At 37.0% G+C, this 20,263-nt stretch overlaps 1 protein-coding gene and 1 long non-coding RNA gene across 6 annotated transcripts in view; one reads left to right on the top strand and one right to left on the bottom strand.

Annotated features, from left to right (window-relative positions):
* The window catches only part of RNF169 (ring finger protein 169), a 100,933-nt gene that overhangs the window by 7,480 nt on the left and 73,190 nt on the right, over window positions 1-20,263 (top strand). The window lies entirely within an intron of this gene.
* Window positions 1-20,263, bottom strand: part of LOC122231066 — a 41,456-nt gene that overhangs the window by 6,539 nt on the left and 14,654 nt on the right. For 2 of the 4 annotated variants that reach the window (XR_006208181.1, XR_006208182.1), the window contains 3 exons: window positions 19,252-19,355; window positions 15,030-15,240; window positions 12,866-12,932 (listed from right to left, as the gene is read on the bottom strand). This is a non-coding gene — a long non-coding RNA (uncharacterized LOC122231066). The remainder of the gene's footprint in view (window positions 1-12,865; window positions 12,933-15,029; window positions 15,241-19,251; window positions 19,356-20,263) is intronic. The other 2 variants (XR_006208183.1, XR_006208184.1) reach the window with 2 other exon arrangements.

Raw genomic sequence — 20,263 nt, 5'->3', positions numbered from 1 at the left:
GGACATTATGAAACAGGTGCATTTAAAAAAGAGCTAAACATAATGCAAAATATAGTCAGGGAGGTTAAAAAAAGCTCAGTGAATAAGGTAAGCACTAGTTTACACGGATGAAGAGAAAATCAGTAAGCTGGGAATTAGATATGTGGAAATCCTGAGGATGCAGAACAGTAGGATAAAGGAAAATCTGAAAGAGAGGTGAAGAGAAATGAAAGGTCAAGAAGACCCATCATCTAATAGTTACAGAAGGAGAAGAATAGAATGTGGGAGACATGGAATTTAAAGAGATGGTGACTTGAGAGTATTTTGGAATTAATAAGAAGACATGAATCCTTAGGTTTTAGAGTCATGAGGCCCTAGAAAGAATTAAATGAACAAAGCAAACAACCCCCACAACTAAACACATTGCAATGAAACTGTAGAACACCACAGGCACTTTAAAAAGCAACCAGAAAGGAAAAACAAAGGAGCAACAGACTGAGAGCAGACATCTTATAACCAAGAGAGGCCAGAAGAAAATGGAACAATGTTTTCTCAGTGTTGAGAGATCTGAATTTTGTATTCAGCTAAGTTATAATTCAAGAGTGAGGACAAAATAAAAATATTTTCAGATAAACAAAAATACAGAGAATTTGCCACGCTGTTTCTGAAAGAACTATTATACTGAAGAATATACATCAGCAAGAAAGAAATGTAATGGGAGAAAATAGGATACAAGAAAACATGGTGAACAAAGAAATGGGTAGGTAAACTAAGTGAATATTGACTCTATAAAGCAAAAATAATTATGACTAATATGTGGGGGTTAAAACCAAAATGGGACTAAAATATCAGACAAGGATAAAATGTAAGCTGGGAGGGAAGGTGATCAGCATTGAAGAGTTGTAAGGTTCTATATATAGTTCAGGAGGATAGAGATATTGATTAACTTTAGGCTCTTGGTCAGATGCATATTAAAAATTTAAGGGTAACCACCAAAAGAAATGGAATGTAAACTCGATCTGCTGCATATATATAGAACCATACACCTCCCAAATTAGAGAATACACATTCTTTTATTTTTTTATTAAAAAAATTTTTTTTAACATTTATTTTTGAGAGACAGAGTGTGAGCAGGGGAAGGGCAGAGAGAGAGTGAGAGCGAGAGTGAGAGAGAGAGAGAGAGAGAGAGAGAGAGAGAATCTGAAGCAGGCTCCAGGCTCTGAGCTGTCAGCACAGAGCCTGACATGGGGCTCGAACCCACAAACTGTGAGATCATGACCCGTGCCAAAGTTGGACGCCCAACTGACTGAGCCACCTAGGCACCCCAAGATTTTACATTCTTTTAAACAAATGTAGAACATGCACAAAGAAAGTTTTAACAGATACCAAAGATTGCTATATAAACTGTTATCTCATCCCAGTACAATAAAATTAGAAATCAGTGACAAATATAACCAATCCCCCTCCCAGCCCATGTTTGGAAATTTAAAAAGCAGAAACAAACGTCTAAATAATGTATGGTGAAGAACAAAATCATGGAAATTGGAATATATTTAGAGTTGAGTAACAATGAGATAGTAAACAACTATCTCAGAATCTGTGGAGTATAACTAAAGCAAAACTAAGAAAAATTTAAGTGTCTGAATTATGTTTCATTAAATCCTAAGATGCCATCATTTGTAAGATGTGCTGTCATTTACCAAACAATGCTTTACTGTCACTCAGACTTTTTAACTTTGTACTTACTGAAAGAGTTCTTATAAATTTATTACAGATTTAACGTATCACTTGAGCATATGTTTATAAAAGGAAGTAACGTGATAAATTAGAATATTCCTGTGACTTCATATTCAGAGCCTGATTCTTCTAAATCATAGAGGTTGTGTTTTTCTATGTAGTATTGTTTACTGTGTCATTGAGACCATTGGTGATACAGAATTTCTTAAAAGAGTGTTCCACAGCTCTAACATTTTTCTTTTCTTTTTAAGGAAAAGAACTTTTTAATTTAAATTTTAGTTAACACAGTGCAATATTGGTTTCAGGGGTAGAATTCAGTGATTCATCACTTAGCATTTAACACTCAGTGCTCATCACAACAAGTGCCCTCCTTAGTATACATCACCCATCTAGCCCATCTCCCACCTCCCTCCCTCTGTCAAATTCATAGTTTGTTTTCTATTATCTAACATTGTTCTTTAACACTGCTGACACCCATCGTGTATGGATGCTCATGCTTTTTTGAGCTTGCCAAATGGCATCAACAAAATGTTTTCAGATGAGATTTATAGTTCTTCCTCAGATGGCCTTTATAGGCTAATACTGAGGTTACAGTTGTCCAGTCACCAGGGATAACCACCAAATCATACATTTTTTGGTGAGCTTACTCTTTAATTGTGTACATTTATACATAAATAAGCAATGACAGTGCCATCATCACTGCTGCCTGGCTGACAGTGATTATAAGACTTCAACTGTAAGAAACATCCCAATTTCAGAGATGTTAATATGAAGAAATGTAGGTCCTAGAACCTGTAAGATATTTGAGTTGAAGAAAGCCTAAACATTATTGAGTTAAGTGGTGAACCGAAATAGTTAGAAAAGTAATAGCAGAGGGGCACCTGGGTGGCTCAGGTCGTGATCTCACGTTCATGAGTTCCAGCCCTGCACTGTCAGTGCAGAGCCTGCTTGGGATTCTCTTTCTCCCTCTCTACCCCTCCCCTGCTCGTGCTCTCTCTGTCTCACTCCCTAAATAAACAAATAAACAAATATTAAAAAAAAATAGATTAAACCCAAAGGAAGTAGAAGATAGGAAAGAATAAAAATAACAAATTAATGGAATAAAAAATAAACAGTGAAGAGGATTAATAAAGCCAAAATCTAATTCACTGAAGGTCGTAATACAAGATTTATATTATAGGGGCGCCTGGGTGGCTCTGTCGGTTGAGCGTCTTAACTTCAGCTCAGGTCATGATCTCACAGTGTGTGAGTTTGAGTCCCATGTCAGGCTCTGTGCTGACAGCTCAGAGCCTGGAGCCTGCTTCGCATTCTGTGTCTCCCTCTCTCTCTGCCCCTCCCCTGCTCATGCTCTGTCTCTCTCTGTCTCAAAAATAAATAAAAACATTTAAAAAAATAAAAAAAAGGTTTATATTATGGACAAATCTCTGGCAAGATTGGTCAAAGAAAAAGAAAAACAAGAAGGCATAAATGATATTAGGAATGCAACAGAGAATACAACTACAGATGTGATAAAGATATAAAAATCCCGTAAATATAGAATATGGGCTTTATGCCATGAATTTGAAATATTGCATAAAATAGTTCATTTACTAAAAACTGCAATCTGTCACAGATTGCTTAAGAATAAATAGAAAATATGAACAGAAATGTAACTAAAAAAGAAAATGAATAGTAAAATCTATCCACTAAGTAATATGTAGATAAAATAAGCAAAATCCAGAATGTGGGAAACTGCAGGATACATGGCCCATTACCACAAATAATGTGAAGAAGAAGGAGGAAGAGGAAGAAGAGGAAGAGGAAGAGCAATAGAAGGGAAACCTGTAGATGAAAAGACATGACACATTTAAGTGCGTGAATTTATTTGGATCCTGATTTGAAAAACTGTGTCAAAACATTTGATAGGAATTTGAACATTGTTTGGATGTTTGTTGATATTAAAGATTATGAAATGTTCAACGTGACAATAGTTACATATTTTGTAAGAGTCCTTTAGGAGAGATACTAAAATGTTCCCAGATAAGATGATTTGATGTCTGGGATTTGCTTCAAAATCATTCCTTCAAGGGGAGTGGGGAGAGGTAATGATTGGGGGAATAGATGAAATATGATTGGCAATGAATTGATTGTTGAGGCTGGGGGATGGATAGGTTGGGGTTCATTATACAGGTATCTGTAATAAATATTTGGGACGTTTCTGTAATAAAAGGCAGAAGAAAAATTCTGTCTGCTTAGGATGCACCAGGCACAGGGTTTTACAGGTTACCCAAATATTGCAGGATGTAGACTATTCCAGGAAAGAAAAGTGTTTTCAGGTTCCTTTTGGAAGGCTTTTACAACTTGATATCAAAATCATACAAGGACAGCATAAGAAAGGAAAAATACAGACCAATCTCATGAATGTAGATTTAAGAAATCCAAAATGAAATATACACTAATCTAGTAGTGCATTAAAAAAAAAACTCACAACCAAGTAGCGTTTATTCCAGGAATAGGGGTTCAGTTTAACATTAAGAATCTAATGTAATTCAGTATACAGCATTAATGAACTAAAGGAAAGTAAAACCATATGATCATCTCAATAGATTCTTAAAAGAGCATTTGACAAGAATTTACCATTCATTCATTTAAAAAGCTAGAACACCTGGAGTAGAGGGGAACTTTTTCTTTTTTAGTGGAACTTGTCAATAAGGATGATTAGTGAGTGGCCAAGAACACTCAAGACAATTTTGGAGCACATTGCTTTATCAAATATTAAGCTATTATAAAGCCGTATTAATTGAAAAAGGTACTGATGTCAGGATAGTTGGATAACCAGTGTTAAATAATTAAAAAGTCCAGGGGCACCTGGGTGGCTCAGTCGGTTGAGCGTCTGGCTTCGGCTCAGGTCATGATCTCACGGTTTGTGGATTCGAGCCCCGTGTCAGGCTCTGTGCTGACAGCTCAGAGCCTGGAGCCTGCTTCAAATTCCATGTCCCCCTCTCTCTCTGCTCCTCCCCTGCTCGTGCTCTGTCTTTCTCTCTCTCAAAAATAAATAAACATTAAAAAAATTAAAATAATTAAAAAGTCCAAAAAATAAGGAGTTGAGTAACATGCCCTCATATATTTGAATTTGATAGATGACAGATGGCATTACAAATCAGTGGGGCAAAGATTTTCTTTTTCTTTTCTTTTTTTTTTTTAAATATAATTTATTGTCGAATTGGTTCCCATACAATACCCAGTGCTCATCCCAACAAGTGCCCTCCTCCCTGCCCATCTCCCACTTTCCCCTCTCCCCCAACCCCCCATCTACCCTTAGTTTGTTCTCAGTCCTTAAGAGTCTCTTATGGTTTGCCTCCCTCCCTCTCTGTAACTTTTCCCCCGCTCCTGCATGGTCTTCTGTTAAGTTTCTCAAGATCCACATATGAATGAAAACATTATGGTATCTGTCTTTCTCTGCCTGGCTTATTTCACTTAGCATAATACCCTCCAGTTCCATCCACATTGCTGCAAATGGCCAGATTTCATTCTTTCTCATTGCCAAGTAGTATTCCATTGCACATATAAACCACATCTTCTTTATCCATTCATCAGTTGATGGACATTTAGGCTCTTTCCATAATTTGGCTATTGAAAGTGCTGCTATGAACATTGGGGTACATGGGCCCCTATGCATCAGCACTCCTGTCTCCTTTGGGTAGATTCCTAGCAGTGCTGTTTCTGGGTCAGAAGGTAGTTCTATTTTTAATTTTTTGAGGAACCTCCACAGTGTTTTCCAGAGTGGCTGCACCAGTTTGCATTCCCACCAGTAGTGCAAGGGGGTTCCCGTTTCTCCACATCCTCTCCAGCATCTATAGTCTCCTGATTTGTTCATTTCAGCCACTCTGACCAGCGTGAGGTGATATCTGAGTGTGGTTTTGATTTGTATTTCCCTGATGAGGAGTGACGTTGAGCATCTTTTCATGTGTCTGTTGGCCATCTGGATGTTTTCTTTGGGAAATTGTCTATTCATGTCTTCTGCCCATTTCTTCACTGGATTATTTTTTGGGTGTAGAGTTTGGTGAGTTCTTTATGGATTTTAGATACTAGCCCTTTATCCCACATGTCATTTGCAAATATCTTTTCCCATTCCATCGGTTGCCTTTTAGTTTTGTTGATTGTTTCCTATGCAGTGCAGAAGCTTTTTATCTTGATGAGGTCCCAGTAGTTCATTTTTGCTTTTAATTCCCTTGCCTTTGGAGATGTGTCAAGTAAGAAATTGCTGCAGCTGAGGTCAGAGAGGTTTTTTCCTCCTTTCTCCTCTAGGGTTTTGATGGTTTTCTGTCTCACATTCAGGTCCTTTATCCATTTTGAGTTTATTTTTGTGAATGGTGTAAGAAAGTGGTCTAGTTTCATTCTTGTGCATGTTGCTGTTCAGTTCTTCCAGCACCATTTGTTAAAGAGACTGTCTTTTTTCCATTGGATATTCTTCCCTGCTTTGTCAAAGATTAGTTGGCCATACATTTGTGGGTCTAATTCTGGGGCCTCTATTCCACTGGTCTATGTATCTGTTTTTGTGCCAATACCATACTGTCTTGATGATTACAGCTTTATAGTAGAGGCTAATGTCTGGGATTGTGATGCCTCCCATTTTGGTTTTCTTCTTCAATATTACTCTGGCTATTCGGTGTCGCAAAGAACCCATTTTCAATTGTTGTGGATAGTTAGCTAACCTTATAGAAAACCAGAAAAAAAAAATAGATCTTTACCTCATACTATACACAAAAAGTTAATTCCAAATGGATTAAATGTCAAACCACAAAACTTAGAAAATACTAGAAGTATCTTTATGAAAATGAGGTAGAGAAGGATTCTTCATACAAATAAACAGCATAAAGGAAAGACATAATTTGGATACATTAAACACTTCTGTATTATAATGTAAAGTAAGATAAATCACAGGGTGGAAGAAAATGTTTTCAATGAAATTACCAATTAAAGATTAATATCCAAAATATATGAGAAACCACAAATCGCTATGACAGACACCTCACCAGAAAAATAGTGAAAAAATAGTCTATTTGAATAGACATTTCATGGAAGAGGAAAACTGAAAAGCCAATAAACATCTGGAGTTATGCTGACTATCATTGATAATTAGGGAAAAGCAAATTAAGCCAATGATGAGAGGCTACCAGACTGCATAATTTATGATCAATTAATGATAATTAATGGGGACCCACATGCTGCTGGGGAAGTAAAACCTGGTATAACCATTTTGGAGAGCAGTTTGGCCATACCTAGTAAGGTTGAAGAGATACATTCTTTATCTCTTGCCATGTGGCAATTCCGTTAATAGGTGTCTGCCCTATGTATGAATGTGTATGACATTTATGATATATATTCATGTATATACACCTATACACAATTACAAAATTTTAAAAAATGATGCTCATTATAGTACTGGAAAGAGTAGTAACAGCTGTCCTTGATAGGAAAAGGGATAAAGGGATAAATTATGGTTCAGGCAATTATTGTTTATCTTTCTAGAGAGAACTATTGTTAATAATTATACATTTCCTGCCAGACTTTACTAGCTTTTTACCTATGCCTAAATATTATATATGGCTTTTTAAAAATGATAATTAGTAAAAAGAAATTGTTTAACTTTCTTTTGATATGTAAGGGCCAAATTGATGTTTAATGACTTCATTGACTAGGGAAGGTTCTGTTGCCTCAGGATATCACTCACATGTATCCTGTAGTATCTGAAATTCAATACATATTTTCTTTAGGTCCCTTATTCTTGCGGTTCTCTTAAAATGCAGGTACTTTTGAGAAAGAGAACTAGATAAACTTGTTCATATAGGGTAGGGAGGTTTTATCATTTTATGCATTCTTAAAGTTGGGATAGTTTTGGAGAGGGAAATAGCATTTATGGAGTTTACTTTGTATTAGGTCCCATATGTTAGGTTTTATAGTTTACTTGCTAGACATTTATAGAGTATCTAGATGTGTAAGGCATTAAACTAGGTGCTTAAAAAGGGTAGACTTGAAGAGAGCAAGAATGTTTAGAGGAGGAACATTGAAGGAAGAAGAATTATCTTTCATACTTAATAACTGTGCCTGAGTCTATTTTAGAAGATTAGGTTAAAAATAAGTGTCAGACGATTGTGATGAAGATATGTAAGGGAAGAAGAGTGCTGATTAGTCATACTGATAAAGATGGTGCAAGACTGTCCAATTTCAACATCTCACTTTTCTTTCTGGTTTTCTAGAAGAAATGGATAGTATTACTGTGGAGATAGTTGTATGCAAAAGCTGAGCTGGTTTATCCCAGACTGATAACTTTCCATAAGCCTGCTATTAGCTGTTTTGATTTGAAAGATCCTTAGTACTTAGGCTAAGTAAAGATTCTGTTTGTTTATCAGATTATCCCCATTCATTGAACTCTTTCGTGCCTATTGTAAACTGACCCTGGGGAACCTTGGAGGTCCTTCTTGGTGACTTTATTAAGAGCAGTTTTGGGAGAGTGGTGGAACAAACTAAGGCCCTAATAGCATGAGTTAAAGTGAGAAAGGAGAAACAGCAAATATATACACTACTCTTTGGAGGGGTCTGCTGTAAAGGGGGGCAGGGAAACAGGCCAGTACTTGCTGGAGGGCAAGAGCTCAGGAGTTGTTTCTTTTTAAGATAGCTGATATTATGTCATGTTTGTGTATTAGATTTGTGTGTTATCATAGTAGAGAGGAAGAAATTGATGCTGGAGAGAGTAGAGAAAAGTGATGAGCTAAGGTGAGAGAAGATGAGACCTGGAACACCAAGGGGAGATTGATTTTATACATGAATAGGGATATTTCTCCCATTGTGGGGACTACTCATTGCTGTCTCTATATTGGACAGTTTTAATGGTTTGAAAGTTAAGTTTTCTAGTGAATTAAAATCTACTTCCCTAGTTTTAGTATTCAAGTATTTAAAGACCATGATTACTTCTATCTAAATTTTTAGGTTAAACTTCTCAAATTCATTTCTTTGGTCTTCTTCCTCCCTTTCCAAATGTTCTGATCATGCTACAGTACTTAGAGTTCTTGTAATATAGTATGCTTTTTGGCCTTTTGTCCCCTATGATTATCCTACCTGGAATACTCTATCTTCCCGTCAAATTATACTCATCTTCTCAGGCCCAGGTGAAATATTAAGTGCTCTGTAAAATTTTTTTCACACTCATACAGGAGTCAGTTATCTTCCTTTGTGCCACCACACAGCATATGCATCACTCATGTCACTGGATTTCAGTTCCTCATTTGTGTATCTGGCACTGCAGTGAACTCTCTGAGGTCAGAGATTATGTCTTCATGTATTCAGCACTTCATATGGTACTTAGAATGTATTAGATACATAGTAAATGTTTAATGGAGGAAAAAGATTTCTAAAAAAAAAGAAATCCCTAAAAGTTCTTGATTATATGTTATGATTCCTTCTGGTTGGTCCTCTTTAAATATGCCACTCAGAGATGACTCTCATACTTTAAATAATACCTGACTAATGCAAAGTGTGGTGGGGCTTACTGTCCCTCCTTCTGGATGCTAATTCTTTTCTTTCTCTCTCTCTCTCTTCCTTTCCTTCTCTTCTCTTGTCTTCTCTTTTTTTCTAGATCGAGAGAGAGTGAGGGGGAGAGGGATAGAGAGTATCTTAAGCAGGCTGCATGCCCAGTGCAGAACCTGAGGCAGGGCTCCATCTCATGACCCTGAGATTATGACCTGAGCTGAAATCAAGAGTGTATGCTTAAATGACTGAGCCACCCAGATGCCCCTGGATGTAAAATTCTTAATACTGCTAAAGATTGCAGTAGCCTTACTCATACTGAATTTGTCAGCAACAAAACTGGTTTCTTTCCTTGTTTTTTTTTTTTTTTTTTTTTTTTTTTGGCATGAATTACTGTCAAGACATCTTCCTCATCACATGATTTACCACAAAATTTTTAAGCTTGAAGATAACTTATTTCCAATTTTGGTTTGGTTTTTATTTTTCTGAATAGCAGTGGACTTATTTTCCCTTTGACTCCCTTCTGTTTTGCCATTTCTCTTGTGTTTTGCTTGTGTTTGGTTCTGTAAAACTTCAACAAAAGATTGGACTTTACTGAAGTTTACCTTTGCCTTAATTATAAAGAAAAGCTTTATTAACTTCAGCTTCCTTCAGACAACAAATTATTTGAAAGACTTTGGTATAAAATGGTGCTAATGGTATTAAAGATCTTTCTCATTGGTTCATTCTACAAAAATGTTTTAGGCCACTGAGTCTTACACTGAGACACATACCTAGAGACCATCCCTATCTTAAAGGAAATCTTCTAGTTTGGGGAGGCAGAGGCAGTGACAAATAATTATAACATGGGTAATAAATGCTACTACCATTGAGAGAAGTGCAGAATGTTATGAGGCCTACAGGAAGCTGATGTAATTCTCTCTGGGTTAAGCGGGAAAAGCTTCACAAAGGAGAGAGCAATGGATCAGCTTTGGAAGTAATCACTGTATAGTGAGAAGGAGAAAAACCATTCTGGAAAGAGGAAGTGGCATATATAAAGTCATAGAGGAGACAGGGTATGGCATATCCAAGAATAGATGTCTTAAGTCTGGGGAAGGGAGAGGTATTGCGGGAATGGAAAAATGTGGCTGGAGTGGTAGATTGGGTACTGTTTATAAATCTTGTAGGCAGAAAGAAGCCAGGAGGATGATAGGGTAAGGTCTGTGTTTTATAGAAAACCAAGGAAGCAGTGTTGATGGTAGATGGAAAGACAAAGAGTCCAAGAGAGCAATTAGGCTACCATTTAATACACACAGAATCTGTACCAAATAGATATTGGAGGATTAAAAAAAATTTTTTTAATGTTTATTTATTTTTGAGAGAGAGAGAGACAGAGACAGAGTTGTGTGTGTGGGGAGAGGCAGAGAGAGAGGGAGACACAGAATCCTAGATAGGCTCCAGGCTCTGAGCTGTCAGCACAGAGCCTGATGTGGGGCTCAAACCCACAAACTGTGAGATCATGACCTGAGCCATAGTTGGATGCTTAACCAACTGAACCACTCAGACGCTCCTAGATATTGGAGGATTAGATGAGAAAAGCAACCCTATTATGGTAGGTAGTACTCCCATTTTACAGATGAAGAAACACAGGCTTTGGGAGCGTAAAGACTATTAATATTTATCCTGTGGGTGGTAGCTTTGAACGCATGTAGTATAGCTCCAAATCCAGCACTCTTTCTAATTTTGGTATCATTCCACCTTGTGGACTAGTGTGAATGATTCTTTGACTCAAACAGAGCAGAAATTAAATCCAAAGGATTTTGTGCTAGGATGATGGATATAGTGGGACAACCATGTGGTGGTCTTGTTCTGCCTACATCTACAGGACCTCCCTCTCTGCAGCATTCCTATACCTGTATTTGCATCTATGACATCTTTTATTGTGTGTCTCCTGTTGATTTGACTGTGCTGATCCAATGCAAGCTGCCTAACCATGTCTAATTGTTTGGGCCATTTCTGGACTAAACAAGGAAGCTTACTGCTTTCACTCTACTTTTGTTTAATATGTGCGTTTGCAAATTCTGTTCATCTCTGTTACTTTGTCTTTCTCCAATCCATGTGTCTTAGTCAATTTGGGCTGTTATAGCAGAATATCATGGACTAGGTGGCTTATAAACAACAGAAATTATTTTCTCATGGTCCTGGAGGCTGGGAAGTCAAAGATCAAGATGCTAGTAGATTTGGTGTCTTGTGAGGGCCCACCTCCTAGTTCACGAACTCATTTTCTTGCTGCTTTTGTCCTCACTTGGTTGAAAGGCAGAGGAGCTCTCTAGCATCTCTTTCATACGGGCACTAATCCCATTCATGAGGGCAAAGCCCTCATGACCTAATCGCCTTTGCAAGGCCCCACCTCTAAATGCCATCACACTGGGGATTAGATTTCAACATATGAATTTGCAGGTGGGGGGGGGGGTGGAGAGGTGGTAATGCAAACATTTAGTACCAGACATTGATAGATAGAGTCAGCAGGCCAGACCCAGCCTGCTGCTTATTTTTGTAAATAAAGCTTTTCTTGGAACACAGCCATACTTATTGTCTATGGCTGCTTTCATGCTACAGTAGCAGAGTGGACAGAGACCTTATGGTCTGCAAAGCCTGAAATATTTACTCTCTGGCCACGAGTCTATAGTCTTGGGCTACTCATTATTCTTTCCAAATCACGGTACAAATCAGGTTAATTCTTTAAGCTAAGGGAGCAAGATGCAACTTGAAATTTGAGTATTTATTAATTTTTATTAGCAGTTAATTTAGTAAGTACTTTAAAGTTGACCCACTAATACATATATGAAAAAACACTTTGGTGCCATTTTTTTTTTCATTGAATTTCTCATATTTTCCTACAATTCCAAGAGATTTATATCCCTGATATATATCCCTATATCCTTATAGGGAAGTTTCTACATTCAGTGAATATCAGTTATGTAGCCAACACTGTACCAGACACATTACATTAAATCACATTTAATCATTCATAATAGTTCATTAAGGGAGTTATTGTTACCCTTTTGGGAATGGGGAAACTGAGGGCTAGAGATGTTGTGGAGTGCCCAGAGAGTATCTGAGTGGTATCCACAGCCCGGGATTTTGTACTTAAGAAGTTATCAGGTATACTCATATGTTTGGTAAAGTGCTATATTAAAAAAAAGTATTTAACTGAATGACCAACCCAGGCAAGCACTCCTGGTAGAATCACAGAAGTACCTCCTTCATACTGTATGTAGGGGGGATTCTGCCCAAATTTGGCATTGTTACCACATAAAAGTAAAGAACAACCTATTCCCCAAGCATGTGGGATAACAGGTTTATTAACTATTATAACTACTATTAATAGTTTATTAATAGTTGTACCATATTAATAAGATTAAATATGTTAGTATCATCATTGCTTCCAACCGGGTGAAGTTTAGATTCCTTAGCCTAACTTCATAGAGAACCTTGTTGAAGGTTCTCCATAATCTAGCCTGAGCCTACCTTTCTGGCCTGTACAACCTTTCTGTTTTACTTAAACACTGTTTTAGTTATTCACTGTCCAGCCTTTATACTTCATGCTTTGTTGTTTGCATGAATTGCTTTTTCTCCATCTTTTTACTTAACTAAATTTTACCGGTTAGACTCTGCTTCGTCCCATCTTAAAGTCTTGCCTCTCCTTCCCAGCCCTGGTTCTCTTCCTCCTGTGGGTGGGCAGATGAGTATTGCAGTATTGGCTTGTAAGCTTCACTAAGCAATTGTTTATTTTGTGATATTGCATCTGTCATCATCTCTGTTGTTATTTAAATCTTTTTAAAAACTTTATGAATTTGTCTTCATTAATAAGCTATATTATAAATGCTTTGGGCAAAGGGTCTCATACTTTTTTTTTATTTTCAAGGGTTTTAAAAAAAATGTTTATTTATTTTGAGAGAGAGAGCATGCAAGCAGGGGAGAGACACAGAGAGAGAGAGAGAGAGAGAGAGAGAGAGAGAGAGAGAGAGTCCCAAGTAAGCTCCATGCTCAGTGTGGAGCCTGATACGGGGCTGGATCTTGTATCTGTGAGGTCATGACCTGAGCCGAAATCAAGAGTTGGATGCTCAACCAACTGAGCCACTAAACGCCCCTCAAGTTTTTATTTAAATTCCAGTTAGTTAACATATAGTGTAGTATTAATTTCAGGTGTCATGCCTTGTTTTGTGTGTTTTTTCTTCCCACAGCAACTCCCTTCTTCTTCACTGGTCATTCCTGCTTTAATTTCCTAATCTCTGGAAACTTTTTTCATTATTCTTACATACTTTTTACATGATAACTTAATATTTTTGTTCCTTTTGTGACTTCTACATTTATATTGCTGTTTCTTTTTCCACTTGTTTATTGCTATTTCTATGCTTAGTGTTTGTTTGTTTGTTTGTTTTCTTTAAGCAGGCTCTATGCCCAGTGTGGGGCTTGAACTCATGACCCCTAGATCAAGAGTAATGTTGCTCTACCAGTGGCGCCAGTCACATGCCCCTGCTTAATGTTTTTTGTTTTTTTTTTTATGTTTGAAATTATAAGGCATTGAGTCTTGCAACTTGCATCTCTCGTTTAATCTAAATGGTTTTCTATCTTTCTGTCTTATTATTTCTTTCTTATATCTCCCATTATTAAAAAGTCTTTATATAAAATTTTAATGGCAGAATAATCATGCATTATATAGACTGTCTGTAATTAGCCTAACCATTCTCTCAAAATTGGACTTTTAGGTTATTCTCAGTTTTTGTTTTGCAATTATGAATAGGTTGCAATGAAAATCTTTTTACGTAAAAGTTTTTATGTATTTTAGATTATTTTCTTAGATTCCTGGAGATTAATTATTAGGTCAAAAGTTGTAAGCATTTTATATGTTCTTGGTATGTGAGCTGTAACATTTTGATTTGATTAGTTCTTTGCCAAAGGATAGTTTTAAAATACAAGCAGTATAAGTTCATGTAGTGGTAATTTGTGGTGTTAATTACAGTACTTAAGTAAACAGTCTTAAAGTTTGGTATTAACATTTTATTAGCTTTTAACTTTTTCTCTCTGCCCTTCTTTTCCCCAGGTAACCACTCTTTATATTGCTTGCTATAAATTGTTATTTGTCTTGGGCAAGTGGGGAAATGAACAGTTGCGTTAGTTTAAGACAGTTAGTACTTGGACAGTTAGTACTTGGCTGTCATCTGAATGAACTCTTAGAGTTAGAAGGAGTAAACCAAAAAATAGTCGATAAAATAGAAAACACTTTAGTTTCATTTTAGAATGGATTTGTGGTTCACTCTGCATGTCTCCACCTTCCTAATTCTAAATGATATACTTAATTTAACATTAAGATTTCTCCTTTCACTTACTCTATTTGATAGTGGTTGTTTGGTGGATAGTACCAGCAGGTAACCTTGAAATTAATATGGATAATGCCCTCTTGTATCCTGTGGATCTCTGCACTTACGTATGTTTTGTTATAGAAGATATACTTGCATTCATTGTCTTCCTTTTGCTTTTGTGCACCTCTATCTCTTGCTGTTCTATGCAGCTTTTTTTTTTTTTTAAGATTTTGTTTTTAAGTAATCTCTACATCCAATATGGACTCAAACTTATAACGCTGAGATCAAGAGTCACATGCTCTACTGACTGAGCCAGCCAGGTGCCCCTGTTCTATGCAGCTCTTAAATGTTTAGTTTTATAACTCTTTGACATTCTATAATTGTCTCACCCAACCAAGTATGTTTTTCCTCCCCTAGAAAGATTTTAAGTTTCTTTAGGACTTGGAACACAAATGTTTTTACCTTTACTGTATCCCTTTCTTGATTTTCTCGAAGGAATATTCTCTACTTTTGTATTCTTCCTCACTGCTCATTCCTTCTATAGTAATGGTCTGTTGTCTGATGATAAAAATTTGTCTTTTCCACTGCTTATGAAAAATGTAGATTCTGATTCTGGCTATGATGGAGCAGATTGTAGCAGACCAAAACTCCTGTTGAGAATAACTAGAAAAGCCTGATTAAAAAAAAAAATCTATATGAAGGCATTGATACGTTGCTAAAGCAGCCAGGACTTCAGACATTTGTGGTCTCTTGGCGAATGGAGAGTGTAACTTTAAGAGGTGGAAAGATAGCAAAGCTTTCTTCATGGGGCTGGGGGTACAAAAATTGTAGTTCAAGGCTGACAGAGCAACAAGAACTTGAGAGGCCAAGATCCCAGAGAGAAGGGAGGTACATTTCCCTACTCCCTTTTCTCCGTCTACCTGCTTTTTTATCTTAAGGATTTGTTGATTCTTAAACTGTGGAGGGTAAAAAAAGGGCTAAGAACCTTCACAGAAAGCTACTGAAAAGCAAAGGATTCTTGTAGCAGTTCTTTAGTGGAGAGAAAATTTGAAGACCTTCCAAGGGAAGTAGTCCTGGTAAACACCCAGACTCTCAGTTGGACCTCTGAAGGGCTACAAAGCAGGGTAAGCTTTACAAGCTTTACAAAGACTGCAGCCAGCCTTGAATCAGCTCCTGTCCTGATTGGATTGTGAGGTGATCTGCCCTCATTCTAAATGCTTATGGAGAATATGATGAATCCTCTGTAGGAATGTAATATCATCCAGAGCCTCTACAGTTTTTCATACACAATGAAAGACATTCTAATAAAAATTACTGCGTAAACCAAGAAACCAGACCAGGAATTAAAGCAGATAGTATAGTAATAGATTCACGGTATCCCAGTCATCTGATAATTTATTCAGTGTCTCTAATTGAAGGATATTTAGGTTGTTTTCAGTCTTTAGTATTGTGAGGATCCACAGTGAACATTGTTTAAAAAAAATTTTTTTTTTAATGTTTATTTTTGAGACAGAGAGAGACAGAGCATGGGCAGGAGAGGGGCAGAGAGAGAGGGAGATACAGAATCCGAAGCAGGCTCCAGGCTCCAAGCCATCAGCACAGAGCCCCACACGGGGCTCGAACTCGTCAACCTGAGATCATGACCTGAGCCAAAGTCAGACGCTCAACCGACTGAGCCACCCAGGCGCCCCCACAGTGAACATTCTTATACGTAACATCTTTGTACACATCTGTGAGATATCTTTAAGATAAAGGATACCTTTGCTAACTCGTCTTTATCAAACTCTTTGATTTTTGCTAATCTGATAAAAAGTGTTTTGTTTTAAAAGTTCTTGGTATCTTAAAATATGAGTGACATTGAATGCATTTTAATATGTTTATAAGTCATCTGAATTTATTTTTAAATGTTTATTTATTTTGAGAGAGAGAAAGAGAGTACATGCAAGCAGGGGAGGGGCATAGAGGGAGAGAGGATTCTAAGCAGGCTCCATGCTTCTTCCTTCAGGGGGTCAACCTCACAAACCACAAGACTATGTCCTGAGCTGAAATCAAGAGTTGGGTGCCAACCTCTGACTTTATTTTTACTATAAGCCACCTGTTCATGTTGTTTGCCTATTGTTTTATAGGGATTTTAGGCTTTTAAAAAAAATTATTATTAAAGAAGTAATAAGGAATTGTGGATAAGAGCACAGATTCTGGAGCCAGATTGCTTGGGTTCAAGTCATAGCTCTTTCACTGATAGCAGCATAGCCTTGGGCAAATTAAATGCTCTATAAAATTGGGATAATAGTATGTCCCCTCTGGGTCATTATAACGATTAGATGAGTTAATAAATACAAAGTGCTTAGAAATGAGCCTGGCATAATGTAAGTGTTACATAACTGCTGGCCATCATAATGGTGCTGCAGGTGGTGATAGAGATGGAAATTACCCAAAGAGAATTTTTTTTTTTTTTTATTTGCCCAAGGATAAATAGCTAGAAAGTCTGAGTATTCAAATTAGGATCTAGGTCTTGGGACCTGAGTCCAAAGTTCTTGTTCATTCTGATGTACTGATAAGAATTTGAATGTACAGGGGTGAAAACTCAAGCATAGCCAGGTACCAAGGAATGATTAACTTTGGATTTGGGAGTGTTAGGGTTAACATCTTCCCAGTACAGTTGAATGAGTTTCTTTTTCTAATTTTGTATTGAGTATGATTTGTCAGTGATGCTTCATTCCTGAAGTTTTGGTACAATTAGAAAAATGCCTGTGTTCTATTTTGTTTTGTTTGTTTGCCTTTATTAATAACCCAGTCACCCCACCCCAGAGAAAATCCTTTTCAGGAAGGACCTTCAAGGAAGTATAGCTGCTTCTCCAGTTCACATTAGACTGAATGCAATACTCTGTTTAGGTCACCAGCCACAGGGATGTGTCATTCTTAAGGCATCATATCCTTAGAGAGTTTCTCTTCCTGTTAAACATAGTAGTAGTTGGAGGACAGGCATTAAGAAAGTATTACAACCATTGGATTCATTTACAAATACCAAGATATTCAGCACCTCAGTGACACCTGAAGTAGTTTCTAGCTTGTCTTTTCTGTGCAGTGAAGGAAAGGTGAGTGGTTGTTTCTATGCTACTGAAACACTTGAAAATCCCTATAGAAGCTGGTAGGGGAATTGGGTTTGGGACTAACTCCTCTGGACTAAGGAGGGTAATGGTGTTTTTAGTCTCCCACGTTATCAATATCATTCACCAAAATATTAGATTTGTTACCAAGAATGAGCCTACAATGCCACATTATAATCACACAGTCTGTAGTTTGCTTTAGAGTTCACTCTTGTATGTTCTTTGGGTTTGGACAAATATATAATGATATATATCCATCATTATAATATTGTACAGAGTATTTATTAAATTTTTTAATGTTTTATTTATTTTTGAGAGAGACAGAGACAGAGTGGGAGCGGGGGAGGGGCAGAGAGAGAGGGAGACCCAGAATCTGAAGTAGGCTCCAGGCTCTGGACTGAGCGTCAGCACAGAGCGCCATGGTGGTGTTTGAACTCACAAACTGTGAGATCATGACTTGAGCTGAAGTCAGACGCTTAACCAACTGAGCCACCCAGGTGCCCCTGTATAGGGTGTTTTTACTGGGGTAAGAGTTCTCTGTGCTCTGCCATCTCATCCCTACCCCTCTCCATTCATGGCAAACCCTGGTCTTTTTTTTTTTTTTTTGTCTCCATAATTTTGTCTTTTCTAGAATGTCATGTGGTTGGAATCATTCAATATGTAGCTTTTCAGAGTGGCTTCTTTCACTTAGTAATATGCATTTAAGTTTCCTCCATGTCATTTCATGTCTTTAATAGCTCATTTCTTTTTAACACTAAATAATATTCCATTTTCTGGATGTACCACAGTTTATTTATCCATTTACACCCTGAAGGATATCTTGGTTGTCTCTAAGTTTTAGTGATTATGAATAAAGCAGATAAAAATATCTTTGTGCAGGTTTTTGTGTGGACATAAGTTTTTAACTCCTTTGTATAAATATCAAGGAGTACAATTGGTGGTTCATATGGTAAGACTGTTTAGTTTTGTAAGAAACTGCCAGACTGTGTTCCAAAGTGGCTGTACCATTTTGCATTCTCACTAGCGGTGAATGAGTTCCTGTTGCTCCACATCCTCGCCAGCATTTGGTTTTCTTCATGTTTTGGATTTTGGCTATTCTAATAGGTGTGTAGTGGTATCTTGTTTTAATTCATAACTCCTTAATGACCTATGATATGGAGTATCTTTTTATGTGCTTATTTGCCATGTGTATATCCTTGGTGAGGTGTCTGTTAAGGTCTTTTACCCATTAAAAAAAAATCAGATTGTTTTCTTTTGAATTTAATAGTTCTTTGTATATTTTTAAAAAAAATTTTTTGAAGTAATCTCTGCATCTAGCATGGGGCTTGAACTCACAACCCCGAGATCAAGAGTTGCATGCTCTACTGACTGAGCCAGCCAGGCACCCCTAGTTCTTTGTATATTTTAGGTAATAGTCTTATGTTTATATCAGCTATGTCTGTTGCAAATATTTTGTCCAGTCTGTGGTTTATCTTCTCATTCTCTTGACATTGTCTTTTGCAGAGCAGACATTTTTAATTTTAACGATGTCTACGAATTATATTTTTGATAGTATATATGAAAAGGCATCACCATACCAGGGTCATCTGGGTTTTCTCCAGTTGCTCTGCTCTAGTGGTAGTATTGCAGGTGTTTCAGCCATAATTTCATCTTTTGGAGTGGAGGAATCTGACTTATGACCCTAGAAAGGCAGAGGGAAATAAAGAGAAAAAAGTCCCACATCAGCAGACAGCAGCTCTTGTATTATAAGTGATTGTTTTTTTCTTTATTAAAAGGTGGGGAAACTGAAAGGTTAATAATGATTGATAAATATCTTAGTATAATTAATAATGTTGATTTTATACATGTTTTCCAGTCAGCTTTAAGAGACATTGTAAAAGATTGTGATTTAAAAGGGGAGATTTTCATTTTTCTGGCCCTTTTCTGTCCCATTTCTCAATAGTTCAAGCGGATTGAAACACCACATTTCAAAAAGCTTCAAAGAAATTATTTAGATATTATAGCTACTCTTATGTAAGTTTAAAATCTAATAGCATTTTTACCATCATGTTAAACTTTAATAGAGTATTTCAGAATTTGGAGAAACCTATTGAGTAGTAAATTAAAATGAAATAAAAATATTGTTACTGAATCATTAACTTTACAAGTTATCTAGTGTGTTGCCACCCTTGTCTCTCAGGTAGAAATGAGATCTAAAGAGATTTTAATTTTAGTCCATGGTGTGTGTGTGTGTGTGTGTGTGTGTGTGTGTGTGTGTTTCTCAGGAAAGCCCAAGACCACCCAGTTATGATGATTCACCAGCAGTACTAATAGGACACAGCATATAGTCATGCTCATGGCTATGAATTATTATAGTGAAAGGATATAATTCAAAAGCAGCAAAGGCACATAAGACAAAGTCAGGGGAAACCAGATGAAAGCTTCCAGAGTCCACTTTCAGTTAAGTCACTCAGGACATGCTTAATTTCCCTAGTAACGAGTTGTTACAACACATGTGAAATGTTGCCAACTAGGGAAGCTCATTAGACAGAGTTTTAATTAGGGGCTGATGATGGGCACCCTCTGCCTAGCATGTGCCAAAATTACAGA

This window comes from Panthera tigris, chromosome D1 (genome assembly GCF_018350195.1).
Source record: "Panthera tigris isolate Pti1 chromosome D1, P.tigris_Pti1_mat1.1, whole genome shotgun sequence".
Classification (NCBI taxonomy): Eukaryota; Metazoa; Chordata; class Mammalia; order Carnivora; family Felidae; genus Panthera; species Panthera tigris.
This window is presented reverse-complemented; position numbering and strand designations above follow the sequence as displayed.